The sequence below is a fragment of the Mobula hypostoma genome, chromosome 19 (genome assembly GCF_963921235.1).
Source record: "Mobula hypostoma chromosome 19, sMobHyp1.1, whole genome shotgun sequence".
Lineage (NCBI taxonomy): Eukaryota > Metazoa > Chordata > Chondrichthyes > Myliobatiformes > Myliobatidae > Mobula > Mobula hypostoma.
The window spans coordinates 9,508,183-9,533,929 of NC_086115.1; positions in this window are offsets into that span (position 1 = coordinate 9,508,183).

Sequence of the window (25,747 nt, forward strand, 5' to 3'; positions counted from 1 at the left end):
GGTCCTTCTCACTCTGCCCAGTTACACCGATGTGACCAGTTAACCTACTGACCTGGTCATCTTTGCAATGTGGAATGAAACTGGAGAACTCGGAGGAAACTCACACCGTCACAGGGAGAATGTGCAAACTCCTTACAGAAAGCAGTGGGAATTGAACGTGGGTCATCGGTACTGCAATAGTGTTATGCTAATCACAACACTGGAAGCGGTATCAAAGAACACACAGATTCAATAAGGTGATACTGAATTCTATTCTGGTTGCTTCTTGACAGCAAAGGTATGACGGCAATACAGAGGGTCCATAAAAGATTTATGAGAATGGTTCCAGGGATGAGGGGCAAGGATAGGCCCAGTGTGCCTTTCTTTTGGGGGTGGAAGGTGGAATTGATGGAAGTGTCTAAAATTATGATGGGTCGAACATAGTGAAAAGTGGGAGGATGTTCTCCCTGTGGGTGGAGCGGTGAGCAATGAGATCTCACAGGTAGAGAATAAAGGAGAAGAAAATTAAGAGCATCACGAGGTAAAGGTTTTCTATGCAATGTGTGGTTGGATTTGGGAATGCACTGCCTGCAGATACATGGAGGAAGGTTCCGCGATGGCCTTCAAGAGAGAGTTGGCCAAATAATACTGTGAAGGAAAATTAACAACGTCAGGAAAAGGGCTGGGAAAGGAGTGTGGAGGAGCTGTAATGAATGGGCTACTCCAGAAGAGATAATGATGGATTAAATAGCATTCTGGCCGGTAACATTTCTGTGGTCCCATGTTAGACCAATTTGACAAAGAAGCTTGGTTAAAAGAGAAAAGTAAGGCAGAAAGTGCATCTGTAATCACAAACAAGTTTACTCCATCATGGGATACTGTGCCTCACCCTTTTACAAACAATCAGGTGGCCTGATGAGGAAGAATGAGAAAGAATCAGAAGCAGAAGAAGTCACTGAAATGCTGTATTATCATGGAGGTTATTGTTGAAGTTAATGCTTGAGTAAACTGCATGTCAAAACAGCAGATAAACAGCAGCTGAAATGGATGTTCACTGCTACATTACATTAGCAATCATCCTCACTTAGCACAGCAAATTGTGTCAAAGGTGTAGACTAAACAAGGTACACGGACACCATACAGAGATCAACGTGAGAATGGCTGAATGAAAATGCACAAAATGTCTTTGCCCAAGTGCACTCGGTTTCCCTTGCTCTCCAAGTAGTAGCTTTTGATCATCCCGATGTTGACCTTTAGGTGAAAAATCTCAAAGAGCTGTCATGCTGTCTTCTTGCTACTACCATCAGGCAGGAGATAAAGGAGCCTTAGGTCTCACATCACCAGGTTCAGGAACAGTTATTACCCTACAACCTTCAGGTTCCTAAACCAGCGCGGATAACTTGACTCACACAACTCTGAACTGATTCCACAACCTACAGACCCTATGTTCTCAGTATTGTTTGTTTCTTATTTGCACAATTTGTCTTCTTTTGCACATTGGCTGTTGGTCAGTTTTTCTTTATGTATAGTTTTTCAAAAATTTTTTGTGTTTCCTTACTTTCCTGTAAATGCCCGCAAGAAAATAAATTATTGGGTATTATATGGCAACATATAGGTACTTTGATAATAATTTTATTTTGGTCTTGATAAGTTTTAAAGAGCAGGGATACTTCACTTTGATAAACAGGCCTCTTTTCGTACAGTATATGGATTAAAGAAAATTGGAGGGATATGCAGGAGGGAAGGGTTAGCTTGATCTTGCAGTAGGTTAAAAAGTCAATGCAAGATCATGGGCTTAAGGGCTTGTATTTGCTGTACTGTTCAGAATCAGAATCAGGTTTAATATCACTGGCATATGTCATAAAATTTGTTTGGTGGCAGAGGTACAGTGCAATACATAATAAACAGTGGATTCCATTTAATTGGGTCATCGGTTAATCAGAGCAGCTACTTATTTGAGACAACTCTTAAAGAACAAAATCTAATTGAGAAAATAACTAAGATACCCTGCATTTATCTGTGTCACTATGCCATCTAACTGGGACAGGATACTGTTTCAAAATGGATTCTAAATAGCATCAGTCACTTGAGCTTGTGTGGCCATTAGACACTACATCATGCTTTGAGCAAACAGTTTTTAAATAATGCCATTTGTGTGTTTGTGTTGAAAAATCAGTGAATTTTTGTCACTGATGGTTGGTGAGAAATAAGCAGTAAGACAATTCAGAAATGTTTAGCTCACTGTGGTTTCAAGCATTCAGGCTTGAAAATGGCAAAAATGGTCAGAAGTGAAAATGAAACAATTTGACTACTTCAACAAGTTAAGAACTATGAAGAATTTGAAGGCATTGACATTCATCTTGAATGTTACCTTTGGTTCACTTGGCTCCCACTTGTGGGTTTGCATATGACAGCGGCCACAGTGGTACACTGCTTCGACAGGTTGGCTAAATCAGGTGAGGCCAGGAAGGCAATGCTCCATAGAGAGTGAAGGACATGAAGAGACACAGAAGAAGTCACGGTCATCCACTCCAACTGAGGAAGGCTCCAGTTGTGATGATTCCTTGTACCACCAGACCTAAATTTCCAAGGCTGAGAGAGTGTACTGCCCACGTGCAATGGACTTTCCATTTTAAAAGAAACTCCCTCACGCATGCTTCTTGTTAGTGTTGGATACAGTGGAACCACTAGTAGTACTGGTAGTGTTTTAACTTGTTCTATATTTTATTTAAATACATAATTTCTTATTCAATTAAATGGTAGTTTGTCTTTTTTATACCTTTTACCATGAAACTTTGATTAATCAGGACAGCCGCTAATTTGGGACAACTCTTAAGGAACAAAAGCTAATTGAGAAAATAGCTGGGATTCCCTTTATATATTTGGGATACTGTGCCACTTAATTGGGACAGGAGACTGATTCCAAATAGTTTCTAAGTAGCATTAGCCGTGTGAACTTGTGTGGCCGTTAACTGGCATCATTTGCATGTGTCTGTGTTCAAAAACCAGTGATTTTTATCACTAATTGTTGGCGGGAAATGAGCAATAAGACAATTCAGAACAGTTTTACTCACAGTAGTTTCAAGCATTCAGGCTTGGAAATATCAGAATGGCTGGGAGTGAAAATGAAACAATTTCACTATTTCAACAAGTTAGAAACTACAAAGAATTTGAAGGTATCAAACAATCATCTTGAATGAACATTTGGAGGATGCAATTGTCAAAAGTATTTTATGAAGCAGGCCATTATCTACACAAGGTGCCTGCACTATTTTTGTTCCTATACAGTCAATCAATAGCACACAGCAGTGTGTTGGTAATCTATCATATCCAATGATAAGACTAAAACTTGTGCAGGAGAGTTTTTATGGAAAAGCTGTTTCACTTGGACAACTCCACTCTCTTGACCTTGGAAGTCCAGGCCCAGTGATACCAGTAGTTGTCACAAACTGGGGTCTTCTTTGTTTACAGTGGATAACCATGACTACTACTGAGCCTTATCATGTCTTCACTCTCCTCGAAGCATTGCAGAACCATCTTCCTGGCCGTTGGATGGATCTCATCTGCCCAGTCTGCTGGAGCAGGTTTCACATGCTAGGATGGACACATCCCTATATTACTGGGGGGGGGGGTATGAGGGCCGTTGGCTGCCCTCACCTGGTTTAGCCCACTTGTTGAAGCGGTGTATCTCAGTTTGGCTGCTGTCGCGTGCAAACAGCTACTTGGAGCCACAGGTGAGAGCTGAGTGTCGAGTGGGGACCAAAGGTGAGTGAGCTGCTCCAGAATGGACACGACAAGCTCCTTCACCTGGGCCAATGTTCATATCCCCCATTGATATCTATTAGCAACTAATACACAGTCTTATAGTATTGTAGTAGTATTGCTAGTGTTTTAATTTGTTCTGTATTTCATTTAAATAAATAATTTGTTACTCAGGTAAAAGGTAGTTTATCTTTTTTATTTCTTTTTAATGATTTCCATGAAACTTTGGCTAATTGGGGTAGCCGCTTAATTGGGCCAAAATGACAGTGAAACTTCCCGACATGTCCCAATTAACCAGAATCCAATATATATACATATACTGTATATACATATATTTATATAAATATATATATATTTATAGCACGGTAGCATAGTGGTTAGCACAGACGTTTTACGGTACAGGTAATTGGGTTCAATTCCCAACACTGCCTGTAAGGAGTTTGTGTGTTCTCCCTGTGAGCACGTGGATGTCCTCTGGATGCTCCAGTTTCCTTCCACAGTTCAAAGCCATATCAGTTGTTAGGTTATTTGGTCATTGTAAATTGTCCTGTGATTGAGCTAGAATTAAATTGGTGGGTTGATGGGTGGCGTGGTTCAAAGAGCTGGAAGGGCCTGCTCCACACTGTATCTTAATCAAACAATCAATCAATAAATGGTTTCTTTTTAATTAAATTAAACACGTAGTGGAAAAAGTAGTGAGGTAGCATTCATAGGCTGGTCCATTGTCTGTTCAGAAATCTGATGGTGGAAGGGAAGAAACTGTTCCTAAAACAATCTATGTCCTGAATGTGATTATTGCTGCCCAATACCAGCATTCATTGACTATTCCCATATGCCCTTGAAGAGATTTGCTTGCTGGGGCTGTTCAAAGGCAACTTAAGAATGAACAGTGTACCTGACCCACACATAAGACATTCTGCATGGGGTTTACAGATTTCTTTTCCTGAACTTTATTCATGGACTGAATGGACTTTCAAGTCAATTCAGCAGTCTTACCTTTGCTCCAATGTCCCTGATGTCTCCACCAATGGTTGCAGACACATCATATAAACCATCCTATCCAGATGCACCACGGCTTGGTATAGCAATTGCTCTGTCCAAGACTGCAAGAAACTGCAGAGCGAGGAGGACACAACCCAGTCCATCTTGCAAACTGGCCTCCTCTCCGTCTACGCATCCCGCTGCCTTGGGAAAGCAGCCAAAATAATCAAGGACCCCCTCCCACTCCACACATTCTCCTTCATCTCTCCTCCTGTAGACGTACCACCAGGCTCAAGGACGGCTTCTACCTCACTGTTATCAGGATCTTGAATGGGCCTTTTATACGCTCAGAGATGAACTATTCCAGTTTACCTTGTCGTGCCCTTCCACGTTTCTCCCTGCATTGCATTTTCTCTGTAATTGTAACAATATATTCTGCATTCTGGTTTGCCTTTACACTATCTTGATATACTTAGGTATTATACGATCTGTCTGGACCAGGGGTTCCCAACGTTTTTTATGCCATGGACCAATACCATTAAACACGGGATCTGTGAACTCCAGGTTGGGAACCCCCAGTCTGGACGGATTGCAAACAAAAGCTTTTTTGCTAGTTCTCAGTACATGCAAGAATAATAAAAACCCAATACTAATATTGTGAACTTATGTTCCTCATGGCCATGGCGGGCTTGAACTCATGAGAGCCAATATTTGTAATGTTTAGCTTAATGAAGTTGAAGGCATGGAAGCCACAGTACAATGCAACCCTTAAATCACAGGGAATGCAAGTAGATCAGTCTGTAGTTGAAGGATGGAGCTGCAGAGAAGAATTCCATCTAGCTACCTAGCAATTGCTAGAAATAGGACAGTACTTCTGCAAACCTGGAATCATATTTCACCCTGGGATGGGCTTTGCTTCATATCTGTACCAACTTCTCTTTTTAAATCTTTATCCTTGTCTCCATACTTCTCTGTGAACAAACTCTTCCCTATCTGTAATCCTTTCCAACTCCCCAAAGTTACAAGATATTCATTTTCTTCTGGTTAGGGCCTCTTCATCATCTTTGATTTTAATTGGTCTACCAGTGACAATGTGACACCAATTGTCATTTTCTCCCTCTATCTTTTTTAGATTATGAGGACACTCAGTCCTCGTTTATTGTCATTTAGAAATGCATGCGTGCATTAAGAAATGATACAATGTTCCTCCAGAGTGATATCACAGAAAAACAGGACAAACCAAAGACTAACACTGACAGAACCACATAATTATAACATATAGTTACAGCAGTGCAAAGCAATACAATAATTTGATAAAGAACAGACCATGGGCACGGTAAAAAAAAAGTCTCAAAGTCCCGAGTCGATCGACTCCCGAGTCCCCGATAGCAGGCAGCAAAGGGAGAAACTCCCTGCTATAAACCCCCAGGCACCGACAACCACCGATGCATTGGAAGCACCCGACAACAGCTGACACTGAGTCTGTCCGTCCGAAAACTTCAAGCCTCCGACCAGCCCCTCCAATACAGCCTCCCGAGTGCCATCCTCTGCCGAGCGCCTTCGACCTTGTCCCGGCCGCCGAAACAAGCAAAGCCGAGGATTTGGGGCCTTCTCCTCCGGAGATTCCAGATCACACAGTACAGCGGCAGTGAAGCAGGCATTTCAGAAGTTTCTCCAGATGTTCCTCCGTACTCTCACGTCTGTCTCCATCAAATCAGAATTGTGCACGGTCCCCTACTTGACAAATAACAGACATCACCACCAGAGTGATCGCGCACGCTGCGTCGCGCCGCCATCTTCTCCTCCTCAAAGTTCAAAGTAAACTTATTATCAGAATATGCATATGTCACCATATACTACCCTGAGATTCATTTTCTTGCACCATTTACAGGAGAACAAAGAAATACAACAGAATCAATGAAAAACTACACACAAAGACTGACAATCAATGTGCAAAAGAAGATAAATTGGACAAATAAAAAAAAATAATACAGAGAACATGAGTTGTTGAGAGCTTGGAAGTAACTCTGTAGGATGTAGAATCAGGTCAGTGTGGAGATGAGTGAAGTTATCCATGCTGGTTCAGGAGCCTGATGGTTGTAGGGTAATAACTGTTCTTGAACCTGGTAGTGTGGCACCTAAGGCTCCTGTGCTCCTCTGCATCCCCAGCTCACTTTCTGTAACAAGACACTCCTTCAGCTAATCTAAAGTTTAATTCAACCGTCTCACATAATCTAGAAGGTCAATTATTGGTCACCAATAATTCTGCGGAGGCCAGATGGACATTTTTGCTTTTTAGTGATACATAGAAATGGCCAATTTTTGAGTCAATTCATGAGGCTGACCACAAGGTGTTGAGAAATGAATTGCTATGTGTCGTTTTGGAGAGAGACAGAGGCTTATAGTTAGGAAATTTATTGAGGTAGTGAGTATGAGTGAACTAAAGATCTGAGGCATGATAGATCAAAGGGACATACAGTAGGTCAAAGGTCATGAACTTGAATGGGACTTTATTCCCTGGAACACAGGAGAATCAGAGGAGATTTGACTGAGATATACAAAATTATGAAGGTATAGATAGGGTGAATGCAAGCAGTTATTTTTCCACTGAAATCGAATGAGACTAGAACTACAGGTCATAGGTTAAGTGTGACAGATGAAATATTAAAGGGGAACTGCATTCAGATGTTGGTGAGAGTGTGGAATGAACTGCCAGAGGAAGTGATGGATGCGGGTTTGATATCAACATTTAAGGAAAATTTGGATAAGAACATGGACAGGAGGGGATTAGAGGGCTATGGGGGTCCAGGTGTGGGTTGATGGGACAAGGCAGAATAGCAGTTTGCGAGGACTAACTAGAGTACCTGATGCATGAGAAGGGTGAGTTCACCCAGAATGAGGATTTTCTCTGAGGTAACCATGCGATTCTGTACTCTGTTGAATAACACGAATTAGATGTGTGTTTCTAACATTTCATAGTTTTTGATTCAACTGTGAAGTATTTAGGTGGGTTTTATATGTCAAAGTCCAATGGCCAAGTTTTTCCTCACTGCTTCAGCCTAAGTTGCCTTGAAGTCTTTTCTTACAATTCAGAACCTCAGCCAGTTCAATGTGTTTGGCAAACTTTAACATTCTACATTGTGGGTCTTCATCCAAATTGTTGACAAATATTATGAGTTACTGAGGCACAAGCACTGGGCTCTGTGATATTCCATTGTGGTACTACCTGCCACCGTGAAGACAATTCTCTGTTTCCTGCCTGCCAACCAAATCCTCAAGAGTGAATGTCACTCTCATCCTTGAGATAAACCGAGTACAATCGGTTGAGGCTGTGTCCGAGGTCTGAAGTCCGTGGGGCCCTGAGAATGAGGCCTGTAATCCCTGAGGTCGATGAGTTCTGGGGTTGGAGGTCTGAGGTTAGCGAGTCCTGGGATTATAGGGCTGAGGTCGGTCAGCATGTCCTGTGGTCGGAGGTCTGTGATCAGCGAGCCCTATGGTTGAAGCCCAGCGGTCAGTGAGTCTGGAGATCAAAGCCTGGCAGTTCAAGCCGGGAGGTCAGTGAGTCCAGCGGTATTTGACATTTGCACCCTGGGAGAACTATTCTGATTGCTAACTTTATCTACGTCTCTCATAATCTAACAGACGTCTATCGAGTCTCCCCTCAGTCTCCACTGCTCCGGAGAGAACAACCCAAGTTTGTCCACAAACCAGAGAAAATCTGCAGATGCTGGAAATCCGAGCAACACACACAAAATGCTGCAGGAACTCAGCAGGCCAGGCAGCATCTATGGAAAAAAGCACACTCGACATTTCGGGCCGAAACCGTTCGGCAGGACTGGAGAAAAAAAGCTGAGGAGTAGATTTGAATGGTGGAGGAGGACAGAGGGAAACACTGGGTGATAAGTGAAACTTGGAGGGGGAGGGATGAAGCAAAGAGCTAGGAAGTTGACTGGTGAAAGAGACAGAAAGCCATGGAAGGAAGAAAAAAAAAGGGGGGGGAGGAGCTCCAGAGGGAGATGATGGGCAGGCAAGGAGGTAACATGAGAGAGGGAAAGGGGGATGGGAAATGGTGAAGGAGGGAGCATTACTGCAAGTTTGAGATATCGATATTCTTGCCATCAGGTTGGAGGCTACCCAAATGAAATATAAGGTGTTGTTCCTCCAACCTAAGTGTGGGCTTATCCCGACAGTGGAGGAGGCCATGGATGGACATATGGGAATGGGAAGTGAAATTAAAATAGGTGGCCACTGGGAGATCTCGCTTGTTCTGGTGGATGGAGTGTAGGTGCTCGGCGAAGTGGTCTCCCAATCTACGTTGAGTCTCACTGATATACAGGAGGCCACATCGGGAACACCGATCACAGTATATAACCCCAACAGACTCACAGGTGAAGTGTCGCCTCTCTTGGAAGGACTGTTTGGGGTCCTGAATGGTAGTGAGGAAGGAGGTGTAGGGGCAGGTGTAGCACTTGTTCCGCTTGCAAGGATAAGTGCCAGGAGGGAAATCAGTGGGGAGGGACGAATAGACCGGGGATTTGAGTAGGGAGTGATCCCTGCGGAAAGCAGAAAGTTGGGGGGTGTTAAGATGTACTTGGTGGTGGGATCCCGTTGGAGGTGGCGGAAGTTTTGGAGAATTATATGCTGGATGCAGAGGCTGGTGGAGTGGTAGGTGAGGACAAGAGGAACCCTATCCCTGGTAGGGTGGTGGGAGGATGGAGTAAGAGCAGACATGTATGAAATGGAAGAGATGCAGTTAAGGGCAGCGTTGATGGTGGAGGAAGGAGAGCCTCTTTCTTTGAAAGAGGAGGACATTTTCTTCATTCTATGATGAGAGCAGATGCGGCAGAGTCGGAGGAATTGGGAGAAGGGGATGGCGTTTTTACAGGTAGCAGGGTGGGACGAGGTATAGTCCGGGTAGCTGTGAGAGTCCATAGGTTTATAATAGACCAACTTCCATTGTCCAACCTCTTCTGCATCTCATGCCCTCTAATCGAAGCAACATCCTGGTGAACATCTTCTGCAACCTTTCCGAAGTTTGCAGATCCTTTTTAGTAACGGGGCAGCTGGAGCTTCACACCTTCAAGGGCTGAGTAGTAAACGTTGATCCTACCAGTGGCGCCCACATCCCAATAGAGCAGTGGTTTGAAATTTAAATCTGAAACACTAATATCTGTGCACACCAGATCAGCTCTCTACCCATTTGCAAATAAAGCATGTCAGATAGGTCGGAACACACACAAAATGCTGGAGGAACTCGGCAGATCAGGCAACATTGATGGAGAGCAACAGACAGTCAACATTTCAGACTAAGACCCTTCATCAGGAGACTTCAAGAACAAGTTTTTTCAAGAGCAACCACTGTTTCCTCTAAGCTGCATGGGTGCATGACCGCACAGTAATGGAAATGCTCCTACATACATAGCCTTTGTTGCCACACAGCTGGAATTTTCTTTTATATAATGTTTTATTAAATTGCCGCACAGTTTTCAGGCCGTGTAAAAATTTCCTGCTCAGAGCAATGATCGGTTCATGCAGCTGTAAAAAAGATTGGAGGAAACATTGACAGCAGCACACAAAATACTGGAGGAGCTCAGGAGGTCAGGCAGCAACTATGGAGATGTTGACTGTTTATTCCTCTCCATTAATGCTGTTTGACCTGCAATTACTCTCCAGTACCTACAGGATCTCTTGTTTAAGATTTTTTAAAGAAAACCTTCATCAGTCGTGATAAATGATCTCGGGCTGAGATTCTGGCTGTCTACTCACATCTATGGATGCTGCCTGGCCTGTTGAATCTCTCCAGCACTTGGTGGGTAATGCTCAAGGTTTTCAGCATCTGCAGAATCTCTTGTGTCTTGGAAGTAACTGGGTACGGGGTAAATGTCAAAATAAAAAGGAATCCGCTCACACTCGCACTTTGGGCCGTTCTGTTAACACTGGACTGACAGAGGCAATTGATTTCCAAGGCTGCAGTATCATTCTCCAGGAATGTTGGCTTGGAAAAAAAATAAAGCAGGAGCTGTGAAAGAAGGGCATTGAACCGACAGCAAAGAGGGTGAAGGGCAGCGGGGAAAATGTCTGCTGGAATTTCTAAAGATATGACAAGAACAGTCTCCAATCACACACCTCTTGGGCTTGAATAATATTTACTTCTTTTTTAAAAGAAACTGCCTCTCTTCCAAATCCCATTGGAACAGAATAAATCGGCTTCACCTTGGAGGCTGACGATTTCTTTCTGAGTCTTGTTTTGTTTGTTTTCCCTGCAGGTATTCCAATATGAAGCAAGTTTAGATTTAGGATTCAGAGCATTGTCAAGCTGGACTTGTTTAACTTGAGCCTCTTTTCTCTTTGAAAATAAAACTCTTTTCGAAACTGCAGGCTTTTTGACACTGCAGGTTTAGAGCCGTTCGCACACATACAGGCTCCCTCTAAACAAATGGGCTCCAGCTGGAGTCCAGCCCTCTCGCTAATGCCTTGTTTAGAATTCCGGAAACTTTAACTGGTATGTTATGACCCCAGGAATTGCACCTGTGGCTGTGGCCAAAGATTAACCTTTTCTCTGGAATCAACACAACGATTGGTTGGGAATTCAAAACTATTAAGATGGTGCAGAAGACTTACTTGTCTCTCTGGTGTTTAGCTGGTCATGGGCTGTCTCAGTATCACCAGTTAACATAAAGTTGATGGCTATCATTGACATAAGATGAGGGACGATGTTCAAAAAGTTTCAGAATGGGTGTGGAAGTGGTGAATTAATTTTAATATGTGTGAGGAGATACAATTTGGCAAGCTGTACAGCGTGGCTTAACTTCCTTTGGTCACCATCCCATCCACCCTCCTTCCCCCTTGTTTGGTCTCACCTATCACCTGCCAAATTTTACTGCTCCCCGTTCTTCCACCTTATTCTAACATCTTCCCCCATCCCTTCCTTTACAGTCCTGATGAAGAGTCTTGCCCCAAAATATCGACAGTTTATTCCTCTCCACAGACTGACCTGCGGAGCTCCCCTGGCATTTTATGTGTGTTGCAACAAAGTTGAAAGCTCTTCACTGTGAGAAAAGGTCAAATGCCATGGGGGTGTTTTCTCTTGAAATCATGAGCACGCATTTGGACTGTGTTGGTTGTTGACGCTTGAAAAACTCACTTCCCTGTACGTTTCGATGTACATGTGACAATTAAATCTAATCTTTATATGTCGTGAAATTTGTTGTTTTGTGGCAAGAAATGAAAGGTAGGTTTTCCAGGTCTACTTGTCTTCAAGCCTGGTCCACCTCTCAGAACACAATGTCTCATCTCTATCTTAACTTCATCCACTAACCTTGGCAACCTAATTGAGATGATTTCAGTTTTGAAGCTTGAGGTAAGTAGGGTTTATAACTGTGGGCCATAAACATTACAGAATCAGAATAAGAATAACGTTTGTTATCACTAAGTTGTGGGTACGCTATGTTGGCGCGAGAAGCATGGTGATACTTGCAAGCTGTGCCAACACACAGTGGGACTGTGTTGGTCATTGATGCAGAAACAACACATTTCAGAGGTCTTGGCCCCAAAACATAGACTGTTTATTCCCATCCATAGATGCTAGAGCATAAAAATTACTATAAGCTGCAATAAAAATAAATAATAAATTGTGCAAAATAGGAATATTGAGATAGTGTTCATGGGTTGCCTTGCCTAGGCCTGAGTTGACGTAGTAGTAGCTCATGAGTTTCAGGGACTGTTCTAATATCTGATGGTGAAGGGAAAGAAGCTTCCCCTGAAACATCGAGTGTGGATCTTCAGGCTCCTACACCTGCTCCCTAATGGAAGAAATGGGAAGAAGGCATGTCCTGGTTGGTGAGGGTCCTTAATACTGTACGTTGTTACCACAGGGACTTGAGCTGAATGATATTGACGCTGTTGCAATTAAATAGGAAGAGAAGGGGATGGTGGGATTATTAGACAGGGTGTGAAAATAGTCTAGCATAGGACAGTCACATCTGTATGGACCTGTTGAGCCAAGTGGCCTGTCTCTTTGCTGAAACTAAGCTAAAACTGTGATTGTCCTCTCTTCTTAGCAATCTAGTTGCCTCAGGGATGATCTGATATTGGCATCGCTGAGAATCCTAATGACACTATTGGACTGCAGGTCTCCATTCATGGGGAGAAACATCAAGATTGAGCTGCTGACCACATCTGGACTGCCTTGAGTGATCAATTACTTTCAGGTGAGCCTTTTATTTCTGTATTGATAGGAGGAGTTTGCCTGGCAAATGGGACCAGCTTTGTGGGCACAATGGTCGGCAAGAACAAGTTGGGCTGAAGGCCCTCTTTCCATCCTGTTGAACTGCATGACTCTATGACACACTCACTTAAGGTCTGAGACTGTTGTTTCAGATCTTCCAATCTACCTCAATGTGGCCCTTGCACTTTCGTTGTCTACCTGCACTGTGCTCTATTACTACAACACTACACTCTTCTTCTGTTTTTTTTACTGCCTTTATGTAATTACGTATGTCATGATCTGTCTAGATTGCACGCTAAACAAAAACTTCCAATGTATCTCAGTACATGAAAATAATAATTCAATGTCAATATCAGAGAGTTCAGCAGATCATAAAACCTACCTCTATAGACTCTGTCTGCACTTCTTGCTGCCTTAGTAAAGCAACCAGAAAAATCAAAGACTTCACCCATCCCAGACATTCTCTCTTCCCCACATTCCATCGGGCAGAAGATACAAAAGCACATACCACCAGGCTCAATGACAGCTTCTACCCCATTGCTATAAGACTATTGAATGATTCCCTAGTATGATAAGATGGACTCTTGGCCTCAGGATCTACCTCATTATGATCTCCCACCTTATTGTTTACCTGCACTGCACTTTCTCTATAGATGTTACACTTTATTCGGCATTCTGTTATGGTTATTCTTTGTCCTGATTTAATGCACCGTGTAATGATTTGCTCTCTATGAACAGTATGTAAATCAAGCTTTTCACAGACTCTCTGTACATGTGACAATAATAAACCAATTCCAATACCATCTTCTCCAGCCTTAAAGTTCTACCTTGAGTTCCCAACCATTCTTCTCCAGGGTCTATCTTTTAAGATGTGTTGTGAACTGCTATAAATGAAAACATTCTTATTCTAGGGTGTGGGAAGTTTCATGGACATGACTGTAGGTACGTTTAATACTGTCCTTTCTTCAAGAGTAGGCTCAGAGTAGATTCTTTCCTTGGAGTTAATAGACATGATGCTCCCGCGGGTGATTCAGACATCGGCAAAAGGAGGCCTTGAATTTTTTTTCTGTCAGCTACAGGGTGACACGTGGGTAGTGCTTGCAGACTGAAGCGGCTGCTGCAACCCCTACGTATCTGTGTGCACTTCTGGGACTGACAAGTGTTTCATTATAAGGCTCTTATTTAGAAGTCATTTCATTAACAAAACAGTCTGCAGATCAGATCAAAAGGAGGGATAACCACTGAGAGGAAATTGTCTTTCATCTGCTGGGTAAATTGCTCTCAGCCGTGTGGTGAATTTGTTCTCAGAGCACCTACAGACCGAGACACTCAAGGAGGATGTTCTCTGTGGTTGTGAATGAATGTAGATGGATTCACTGATCACCTGGATCTGTGTGAATGGAGGACCTTTTGTTCAGTTTCCTGTCATCGGCATCTGGCTCAGTGTTTGGTACATCCCCCTCTTAAGTAGGAGGACGTGGCTTCAAATCCTAGTTAAGACTTGAACATAAAAGTCTCGGCTGAGAGTTCAGTTCAGCATTGAGAAGGGGTTGTTCCATCTTGTCAGATGCATTGTTAAACTGAGACACAGCCCACCACTCAGGGACGTGAAAACATACCCAGACCACAACTATGAAGTACACTCATAAACTTTCTCCTACCCTTTTTACCGCCCAATGTAGTAAATGCTTCAGTACACGGAAAGCTCTCATAAACAATAGCCTGGTTTTTATTGATTCCACAGAAGGATGGATATTGGGAAGGTCTTCCCAGCTCTACTCTCAGTGGCCACTCTATTAGGTACACTTGTACACCTGCTTGTTAATGCAAATATCTAATCAGCCAATCATGTGGCAGCATCTCAACAACTAAAAGCATGCAGACATGGTCATGAGGTTCAGTTGTTGTTCAGACCAAAACATCAGAATAGGGAAAAAATGTTATCTAAGTGACTTTGACTGTGGTAAGATTGCTGGTGTCAGATGGGGTGGTTTGAGTATCTCAGAAACCGCTGATCTTCTGGGATTTTCATGCACAATGGTCTCTAGAGTTTACAGAGAATTGTGTGATAAACAAAAGAAAACATCAGTGAGTGGCAGTTCTGATGACAAAAATACCTTGTTAATGAAAGAGTTCAGAGGAGAATGGCCAGACTGGTTCAAGCTGACAGGAAGGTGACAGTAACTCAAATAACTATGCACCCAATAGTGGTGTGCAGAAGAGCATCTCTGAATGTGCAGCATGCCAAACCTTGAAGTGGATGGGCTACAGAAGCAGAAGACTATGAAAATACTCTCAATGGCCACTCTACTGGGTACAGGAGGTACTGGATGTAATAGAGTGGCCACTGAGAGTAGAGCTGGGAAGACTTTCCCAATGTTCATCCTTCCGTGGAATCAATAAAAACCAGGCTATTGTTGTTTATGGGAGCTTTCCGTATACTGAAGCATTTGCTACATTTGGGCAGCAATGTAGGGGAAAGTTTAGTGAGGGCTAATTTGTCCACAGAGGTGAGGATTGTGCTAATGCGGTAACAGGGAACTGAAGACTACATCCACATCAGACAGTCCTCTCCACAGCCCCTCAGCACCTTCATCTCCCCGTGCACTGCCACCCGACTCTCCACACCTCATACCTACACTGACACAGTCACTGTTCTACTCTAATTCCACCCTCCCAGCTGAAACCACGAAGAGTTCCTCTTGCCAAGACTCACTTTGTCACTTTGAATTTACGGTAACTGACAGGACATGATAATAGCATCACTTCATGTACATACAGTCCAATCAGTCTATGCATAAAAGCTAATCTTATATATATATATACGGCCACACTCAACAATTACTTGTACATCAACAACAGGAATTCTGCAGATGCTGGAAATTCAAGCAACACACATGAAAGTTGCTGGTGAACGCAGCAGGCCAGGCAGCATCTCTAGGAAGAGGTGCAGTCGATGTTTCAGGACTAACTGAAGGAAGGTTGAGTAAGAGATTTGAAAGTTGGAGGGGGAGGGGGAGATCCAAAATGATAGGAGAAGACAGGAGGGGGAGGGATGGAGCCAAGAGCTGGACAGTTGATTGGCAAAAGGGATACGAGAGGATCATGGGACAGGAGGTCCGGGAAGAAAGACAAGGGGGGGGGGAACCCAGAGGATGGGCAAGGGGTATATTCAGAGGGACAGAGGGAGAAAAAGGAGAGTGAGAGAAAGAATGTGTGTATAAAAGTAAGTAACAGATGGGGTACGAGGGGGAGGTGGGGCCTTAGCGGAAGTTAGAGAAGTCAATGTTCATGCCATCAGGTTGGAGGCTACCCAGACGGAATATAAGGTGTTGTTCCTCCAACCTGAGTGTGGCTTCATCTTTAGAGTAGAGGAGGCCGTGGATAGACATTACTTTTATACACACATTCTTTCTCTCACTCTCCTTTTTCTCCCTCTGTCCCTCTGACTATACCCCTCGCCCATCCTCTGGATTCCCCCCCCTTGTCTTTCTTCCCGGACTTCCTGTCCCATGATCCTCTCGTATCCCTTTTGCCAATCACCTGTCCAGCTCTTGGCTCCATCCCTCCCCCTCCTGTCTTCTCCTATCATTTTGGATCTCCCCCTCCCCCTCCAACTTTCAAATCCCTTACTCACTCTTCCTTCAGTTAGTCCTGACGAAGGGTCTCGGCCTGAAACGTCGACTGCACCTCTTCCTAGAGATGCTGCCTGGCCTGCTGCGTTCACTAGCAACTTTGATGTAATTACTTGTACATTGTGTGTTTTATAGGATTGCTTTTATATTCATACTTATTGTGCTTTTTGTGCTTATTTTTTAATGCTGGATCAGAGCATCAATCATTTTGTTCTCATTACACTGGTGTACTGAAGAATGGTAATAGACAGTCTTGAATCTTGAAGACCCGAATGCAGCCTCCCGGCAGGAGGGACAGAACCTGGAAGGCCCGCACCTCAAGGAACAAAAGCCTCTTCCTAACTGCCTCCAGGTTCTTAAACTAAACTGAAAAACCTAAAGGCTACCTTGGACTATCCTCCAAGAGATAGTTGTCGTCTGGAGACTTGCGTGCCTCAGTGACCTGCTGGCTGGAGTCAGGACTTTACGCTTTGGCTCTTGGTAGGGTCACCCATGCCAAACAGGTCAAAGGGTGGAGGCCAGACTAAGAGTGGTCCACCTCGTCCTCCTGGTCTCGGGAGTTCAGCACAGGGCTGACAACCTTGACTGGTCAAACAAAGTCTCCACCTGGGGTTTGTACGACTAAGAGCAGTGAAAACCGACAGGAAGCTGTGAAAACTGCCAGAGACGGAAGACCTTCATTGCTGCCCTAAATGCCAGTGGCGTAAAGGGCAGTAAATAAGTAAGTACTATATTAAATAATATACTGTATAGTAAATAAGACTATATTTCATTTTCTTTCTCTCTACTTGCACTGATGTTGTTATAAACACAAGAAATTCTGCAGATGCTGGAAACCTGGAGCAACACACATGAAATATTGGAGGAACTCAGCAAGCCTGCACATCCTTGGAGGGGAATAAACAGTTGATGCTTCCAGCCAAAACCTTTAATCCGGATTGGAAAGGGAGTGGGCAGAAGACAGAATGATACCTACAGCACAGAACGTAGCAGGGTACAGCACAGCGCGGGCACTTTGGCGCGCAAGGTTGTGCCAAATTATATAAACGTACTCCATGATCAATCTAACTCCTCCCTCCCATTTTTCAGCAGGACAGGCAACATATCCGAAGAGAGATACTGCCTGGCTCGGTGAGTTCCTCCAGCATTTTCGGTGCTGCTAATGCTGTTATGTCATGTAAGTTGTGTATACTTAATGTCAGTTTAAGTTTACGTTAAATTATGCTTGTCTTGTTTGCAATGAACTGTGCTGCTGCCGCAAAGAGGTCAACTTTCTTGGCATTTATACCCTGTGTATTTATGCCTGTGACAATGAACTTGAACTGTGTTACAGCCTCTCAAAGACTTCATGGGTGTTTGTTGAAGGAATGAGAATCAGAATCAAGTTTAATGTCACAGACATGTTGTGAAATGTGTTGTTTTGTGGCAGCAGTACATACAATAGACTATAAATTACAATAAGAAAGATATATGAAAAAATAGGAAGTGCAAGATAGCGTCCATGGGTTTATAGACTGTTCAGAAATCTGATAAGGAATAGTGAGTTAGTTGACACGTTGTAAAAGTATATAATGATTTGACCTACCGTACAATGAATGTAGAGAAAGCTGTGTATGGATTGTACTTCATGAATATCTTATTATATACGTTGTTGAAAAATATCAGCTGCCAGTCAGCAATCTCTCCCCTGTTTAGTACCAACGACCATCGACGCACGTATCATCTCCTGCACTCTGTGGCTTATGGCCAGGCAGTTGTACCAGAGATGCTAAATTTAAAATGTTAGTTTTCTCATTTTCTTTCAACACTGATCAAAATGGAGACATAAAGCCGTTTTAACTGGGAAGGTGGTTGTGAGAGGAAGGTGGGACAAAATATGCAGGAGTGTGGTCCGAGGGTTAGCAGTCCCAAGTATGCTCATGATGTCTTGGGCATCAGGATATGTGCATTACCTACACACCAGACAACAGTTCACAGTAATAATTAATAAATTAATAACCTGGCAGACCACAGTACATGCGCTTGCAACACTGTGTGTCCGACAGAGTAATCAGCAACACTGGGGCTCCACAGGGGACTGTCTTGTCTCCCTTTCTCTTCTCCATTTACACCTCGGACTTCAACTACTGCACAGAGTCTTGTCATCTTCAGAAGTTTTCGGATGACTCTGCCATAGTTGGGTGCATCAGCAAGGGAGATGAGGCTGAGTACAGGGCTACGGTAGGAAACTTTGTCACATGGTGTGAGCAGAATTATCTGCAGCTTAATGTGAAAAAGACTAAGGAGCTGGTGGTGGACCTGAGGAGAGCTAAGGCACCGGCGACCCCTGTTTCCATCCAGGGGGTCAGTGTGGACATGGTGGAGGATTACAAATACCTGGGGATACGAATTGACAATAAACTGGACTGGTCAAAGAACACTGAGGCTGTCTACAAGAAGGGTCAGAGCCGTCTCTATTTCCTGAGGAGACTGAGGTCCTTTAACATCTGCCGGATGATGCTGAGGATGTTCTACGAGTCTGTGGTGGCCAGTGCTATCATGTTTGCTGTTGTGTACTGGGGCAGCAGGCTGAGGGTAGCAGACACCAACAGAATCAACAAACTCATTCGTAAGGCCAGTGATGTTGTGGGGATGGAACTGGACTCTCTGACGGTGGTGTCTGAAAAGAGGATGCTGTCTAAGTTGCATGCCATCTTGGACAATGTCTCCCATCCACTACATAATGTACTGGGTGGGCACAAGAATACATTCAGCCAGAGACTCATTCCACCGAGATGCAACACAGAGCGTCATAGGAAGTCATTCCTGCCTGTGGCCATCAAACTTTACAACTCCTCCCTTGGAGGGTCAGACACCCTGAGCCAATAGGCTGGTCCTGGACTTATTTCATAATTTACTGGCATAATTTACATATTACTATTTAACTATTTATGGTTCTATTACTATTTCTATTACCGTTTATTATTTATGGAGCAACTGTAACGAAAACCAATTTCCCCCGGGATTAATAAAGTATGACTAAACCAGAGAGAGATGAGCATGGGTTTACACAACCCATGCAATAATCTCAGCTCATCGCAAATTCTTCCTCAAACCGAATACACTGTATTTAACAGTGAGTGCAATCGCTTTGCAAGCCAGTCATCGCCAGTCAAGGTTTGATTACTGACACTGTCAGTAGGAGTTTGTACATTCTCCCTGTGACTCCTCTGGGTGCTTTGGTTTCCTCCCACACTCTAAAAACGTACAGATGAGGGTTAGCGAGTTGTGGGCACGCGGTGACACTTGCGAGCTGACCCCAACACAATCCTCGCTGATTTGATTCGACACAAACCACGCATTTCACTGTATGTTTTGATGTACATGTGACAAATAAAGCTAATCTTTTACAAAAATAAATTAGCCACTGTTATAATTCATCAGACAAGCTAAACACATCAAAAGTCTATAAACAGCAAATCAATTGAATGAATGGAGTCCTGATGAAGGGTCTGGGTCCAAAATGTTGACTGTTCATTCCCCTCCATAGATGCTGTCTGACCTGAGTTCATCCAGCATTTTGTGTGTGTTGCTCTGGATTTTCAGCATCTGCAGAATCTCTTTTTTCTGTCTCTTGTTTTCTCATTCTCTCTCTATTTTTCTTTTTCCTTCTTTCTCCTTCGCCTTCCATCGCTGAGTACATCACCAGTAGATAGCAAGCATTCTCGCCTCCAAACGCTCATTTGGTTCCAGCCTCCCAGAGCTGCCGCTGGGCTGCTGAGCAGCAAGATCAGACCAAAGCTGAACAGTCCGCCCTCCTAAGCCGATGATTACTGGATCTCAGAATCTCACCTGCGGAAAGCATCGTTCATTCAGTTTTTACAGTGATAGTGTTCCCAGGTCCCAGGGCATTTGTCAGAGGGAATAAAGACATTCACTAGAGAACCTAAACAGATCCAAACAGTTGCCAGGCAACTGGTAAAAGATCAGTGGATGTTACAAAGTAGAAGCTTACCTGAAAAGTGTTTTAGTCCACTAAAACCATGCCTGTCTGAACATGTTGTGTCAAGGATTAAGTCTGACTTTTGTCTCAACGTACTAATTTCTAAAGCCAGGCTTAAGAAAATGGAACAGTTTGTAAGAGCCACAATTATTTGAGATTATTTGAGCAGAGCTTTTATAATAATAATAATTTGACAGTTTTCTATAATGTCAAAACCTGAATAATACGAATCATTCAATAGAGGCCGGTGGAGTAACTGTGTTGAATGAGTATAATGTATCACCCCACCCCCATTAGCAGGTCCACCACCCGATGAGTTGAGCACATTCAGGTTATATTTTAATGATCTGGATGACAGAATTGATGGCCTCATGGCAAAGTTACCAGACAATACAAAGATGGGTGAGGGCACATACTATTCAGGAAACAGGGAGTCTACAGAAGGACTTGGACAGATTAAGCAAATGGACAAGGAAGGGGCCGATGGAATACAATGTAGGGAAGTGTATGGTCATGCACTTTGATAGAAGGAATAAAGGTATTGATTATTTTCTAAATAGGGAGCAAATTCAGAAATCGGAGGTGCAAAGGTTCTTGGGAGTCCAAAGGTTAACTTGCAGGTTGAGTTGGTAGTAAGGGAGGCCAACACGATGTTAACAGTCATTTTGAGAGGACTAGAATATAAAAGCAAGAAGTAAATAGGTTTTGTAAGGCATTGACCAGATCACATTTGGGGTATTATGAGCAGTTTTTGGCCCCTTATCTAAGAAAGATGTGTGGCATAAGAGAAGGTCTAGAGGAGGTTTACAAGAATAATCCTTGAAATGAAAGGGTTAACACATGATGAGTGTCTGGTGGCTCTGGGCATGTACTCTCTGGAGTTTAGAAGAAAGTGGGGGGAGGGGGAAAATCATATTGAAACCTATCGAATATTGCAAGGCCTAGATAGAGTGGATGTGGAGAGGGTGTTTCCTATAGTGGGAGAGTCATGGTCCAGAGGGCACAGTTTCAGAATAGAAGGACATTCCTTTATAACAGAGATGAAGAGGAATTTCTTTAGCTAAAGGGTGGTGAATCTGTGGAACTCATTACCACAAATGGCTGTGGAGGACAAGTCATTGGGTACATTGAAAGTGAAGGGTGATGAGTCTTGATTAGTAAGGATATCAAAGGTTACGGGAAGAAGGCAGGAGAATGGGGTTGAGAGGGAAAATAAATCAGCCATGATGGAATGGTGGAGCAGACTCAATGGCCAATCAGCCTAAATCTGCTCCTATGTCTTGAGGTCTAATGGTCTACAGTGTTAAAATATAGGATGACTCAGAGAAAGTGTTGCAATGTTGGAGATGCTTTCAGACAAGATGTCTGAGATTCTTTCTGCCTCTGCACATGATCATAGAGGATTTCAGGGTCTATATTTTTAAGAGGAGCAAGGATTCCTTGCCACCTTAGACATTTCTCTACCAATATTACTAAAACTGAAGATCTGGTCTTTATCTCGTGGGAGCTTAGTGGTTCAAATATTTCAACATTGATTAAAGTTCATAATTACTTTAGCAGCCATCAGGCCCTTGGGATATACTACTTTTGAGAAAGAACATTGCTGTAAAATTGAAAATGGGGTACTAACGTTGGGACAAAAATTCACCACTGTAGAAAACTTTAGTTTGGACTCGCTTGGAGTATTGCGTGCAGTTCTGGTTGCCACTTTACAGGAAGGATGTGGAGGCTTTGGAGAGGTTCACGTTGATGTTGCCTAGATTGGAGAGTGTCAGCTGTAAGGAGAATTTGGACAAACTTGGATATTTTCCTTTGGAATGTCAAAGGCTAGGGAGAGTCCTGATGGAGGTGCACAAAATGATGAGAGGAATAACTAGGATAGTTATAGTCTTTGTCCCAGGGTGGAAATGTCTAATAATAGAGGGCAAATGAAAGAGAGCCCTGCAGGGCAAGTTGTGCTTTTGACATAGAATGGGAGGTGCCCGGAATGTGCTCCTGGGCTAGTGATGATGGAGGCAGATGCAACAGCAGTGGTTATGAGGAATTTAGACAGACTCGTGAAAAATCAGGCAATAAGATAGGGACAATGTGCAGGCAGATGTGATCTGTCAGTTTGATATCATGGTGGGCACACTCACAGTGGATCAAGGAGCCCATTCCCGTGGTATACTCTTCTATGTTCTGTCACACAAAGTCAGGTCACTTGGAGATACTGAATTGTAATTGCCCTAATTTTCCCAAGATCCATATTTCTCTTCAATACTATGCACTGAGCAGCCTGCTGGAGCCTCGAAGAGGACCACAAACTTTCTATAGGGTTTGGAGGCTTGAGTGCCTCAGTGACCTGGAGAGCTATGTTGGCTGGAGCCAGGGCTTTATGCTTTGGCTCTTAGTAGGGTCACCCATGTCAAACAGGTCAAAGGGTAGAGGCCAGACTAAGAGTGGCCCACTGGTCCTCCAGGTTCCAGGCTAACAACCCTGAGCGGTCAAACAAAATTATTCCAGAAACAGCAATGAAGAATCCTTCTATATTTGTGTATGACTGTCTGGACAGTCAGAGATGGAGGACTGTTCTAACTACCCCTAAATGCCAGTGGTGTAATGGGCAGTAAGTTAGTAAGTAAATGCTGGATTGCTTGGGGGAGGAGGTGATCAATTCGGAATTGCATTGGCCACTGTCCTTTGGTTACTTTATCCCTGAAAGTTCTCAACCTGTCCTTGATTAAAGAGTTTAGGGTAGAATTTATGACTGATAATTGATAGGGGGAACATTTCACCCTGGTGTCAAAATTTCACTTCTTGAATCGGTTTAATTAAGTCTGGTCAAAAAAAGAAATTCTTCAGCTGATCAGCAAAATAGGCTGATTTAAAGGATTTTACTCAGTGGCACCATAATGGCCTAATTTTATAGCAACCCAGTTTAAATATCTAGTGGTTAATATTAACGTAGAAGTCCAAATTGGTAAAGGCATTGAAGAGACATTTTGGTTTCACCAGGAGCTGTCGTGACTAATGTCAGGCTTCTGATCCAACATTGAAATTCTGCATAATATAAAGTACATAAACGTTTGCTGTTTTTATTCTCCAATTCTTGCTCAACTCCTCTAATGCTAGTGTCTATAACAAGCAGAGCACAGCTATTTTTTTTTTGCAGTGACGTCTGGACTGACATTAAAGAAGATTGGCTTTTTTTTCACGTGTACAGTGAAACGTGGAAATATACAGTGAAATGCACTGTTTTTTCATCAACAGCAGAGACAATCCAAGGATTGTGTTGGGGGTCATGCTCTGATACCAACATAGCATGGCCACAACTTACTAACCCTGACCTGTACTTCTTCAGAATGTTTGAGGACACCAGAGCACCCGAAGGAGAATGCACACAGTTACGGGGAGAATGGAGGAACTCCTTGCAGACAGCGGTGGGAAGTGAAACATTCTCTTCTGACCAGTGGCACTGCAAAGCAACTCATGTTAACACGGAAGTTTCACTATGTTTTATTGACTGTGTTTCTCACGGAATCCAAGGAGGAAGTATTAACTTCATTCAGTCTCCCAGGAATCTGAACTGCAGTAAGCTAATTGGGTGCAGTTTCAGTGACTCCATTCACTTCTGAGCAGAACAGCTCTGAGGGAGATGGGTAAGTTTCTGGTAATTAGTATTTCTGAATTAATTGTGTTAAGAAAATAGAACATAAAACCTAGAGCATTACAGCACAGTACAGGCTCCTCAGCCTATAATGTTGTGTCAACCTTTAACAGACTCTAAGAAAATCTAATCCTTTCCTTCTTCCCTCCATTTATCTATCATCCATGTGCCTATCTAAGAGTTTCTTAAATGCCCCTAACAAATGTATTTTCATTGTTAACATAAATGCATGTAATTATATAACAGTGCTTTAATATTTAATTTGAAAACATCTTAATGTTTTAATATTCAGTGTTAATTTTAATTGTAGGATTACTACATTAATTAAGTGAGTCCTGAAGACAGGTCTTGGCTTGAAATGTCGACTGTTTACTTTTTTCCATAAATGCTGCCTGACCTGCTGAGTTCCTCCAGCATTTTGTGTGAATTGCTTTGGATTTCCAGCATCTGCAGACTTTCTTGTCATAGTCATAGTCATGGTCATACTTTATTAATCCCGGGGGAAATTGGTTTTCGTTACAGTTGCTCCATAAATAATAAATTGTAATAGAACCATAAATAGTTAAATAGTAATATGTAAATTATGCCAGTAAATTATGAAATAAGTCCAGGACCAGCCTATCGACTCAGGGTGTCTGACCCTCCAAGGGAGAAGTTGTAAAGTTTGATGGCCACAGGCAGGAATGACTTCCTATGATGCTCTGTGCTGCACCTCGGTGGAATGAGTCTCTGGCTGAATGTACTCCTGTGCCCACCCAGTACATTATGTAGTGGATGGGAGACATTGACCATTGACTTGTGTTCGTGATTTACTATGTAATAGTGCTTAGTTGGAGTTGACTGCTTGTGAATGTCAGAGAGACAACTTTAAATCTTTTGACAATTTTGCTGAGGAAGTCCGGCATTTTTCCTGTCATGGTCAAGTACTGGCTGTCTTTGTGCAATATTGTAAGTGGGAGAAGATGGGCAGCCTGCATTTACATCAATGTTTCCATTCACATCCACTGATATATCCAGGGCAGGTTTGCAAATTAACTGCCTGTATGTTAACATTTACTTTAACCCTTCACACAGTCAAAATATCCTTCAGGAAGGATGCGATTGCATTGGAGAGCATGTGCAGGAAATTCACCTGGATGTTGCCTGTCAATTCAATTGGAGGATGTTAGTTATTGGGAGAGATTGGTTGGGCAGGGCTTGTTTTCTGTGGAGTAAAGGGAGGTTGTGAGGTAACTTGATGAAGTTCAAAGTACACTTATTTTCAAAGTAAGTATACATTATAAATCCTTGAGATTTGTCTCCTTACAGGCAGCCACAAAACAAAGAAACCCAAAAGAACCCATTTTAAAAAAGACTGTCGAATACCCAATGTGCAGAGAGAGAGAGAGTGAGAAAAAAAACAAAAATTGTGCAAACAATAAAAGTAAGCGAATAGCATTTGGAACTGAAGTGAGTCCATAGACACGAAGCTCGGAGCAGCTGGATCAGGCCATGGCAGTGGTATCAAAAGCAAGAGGGTTAGGTTTCAAGTG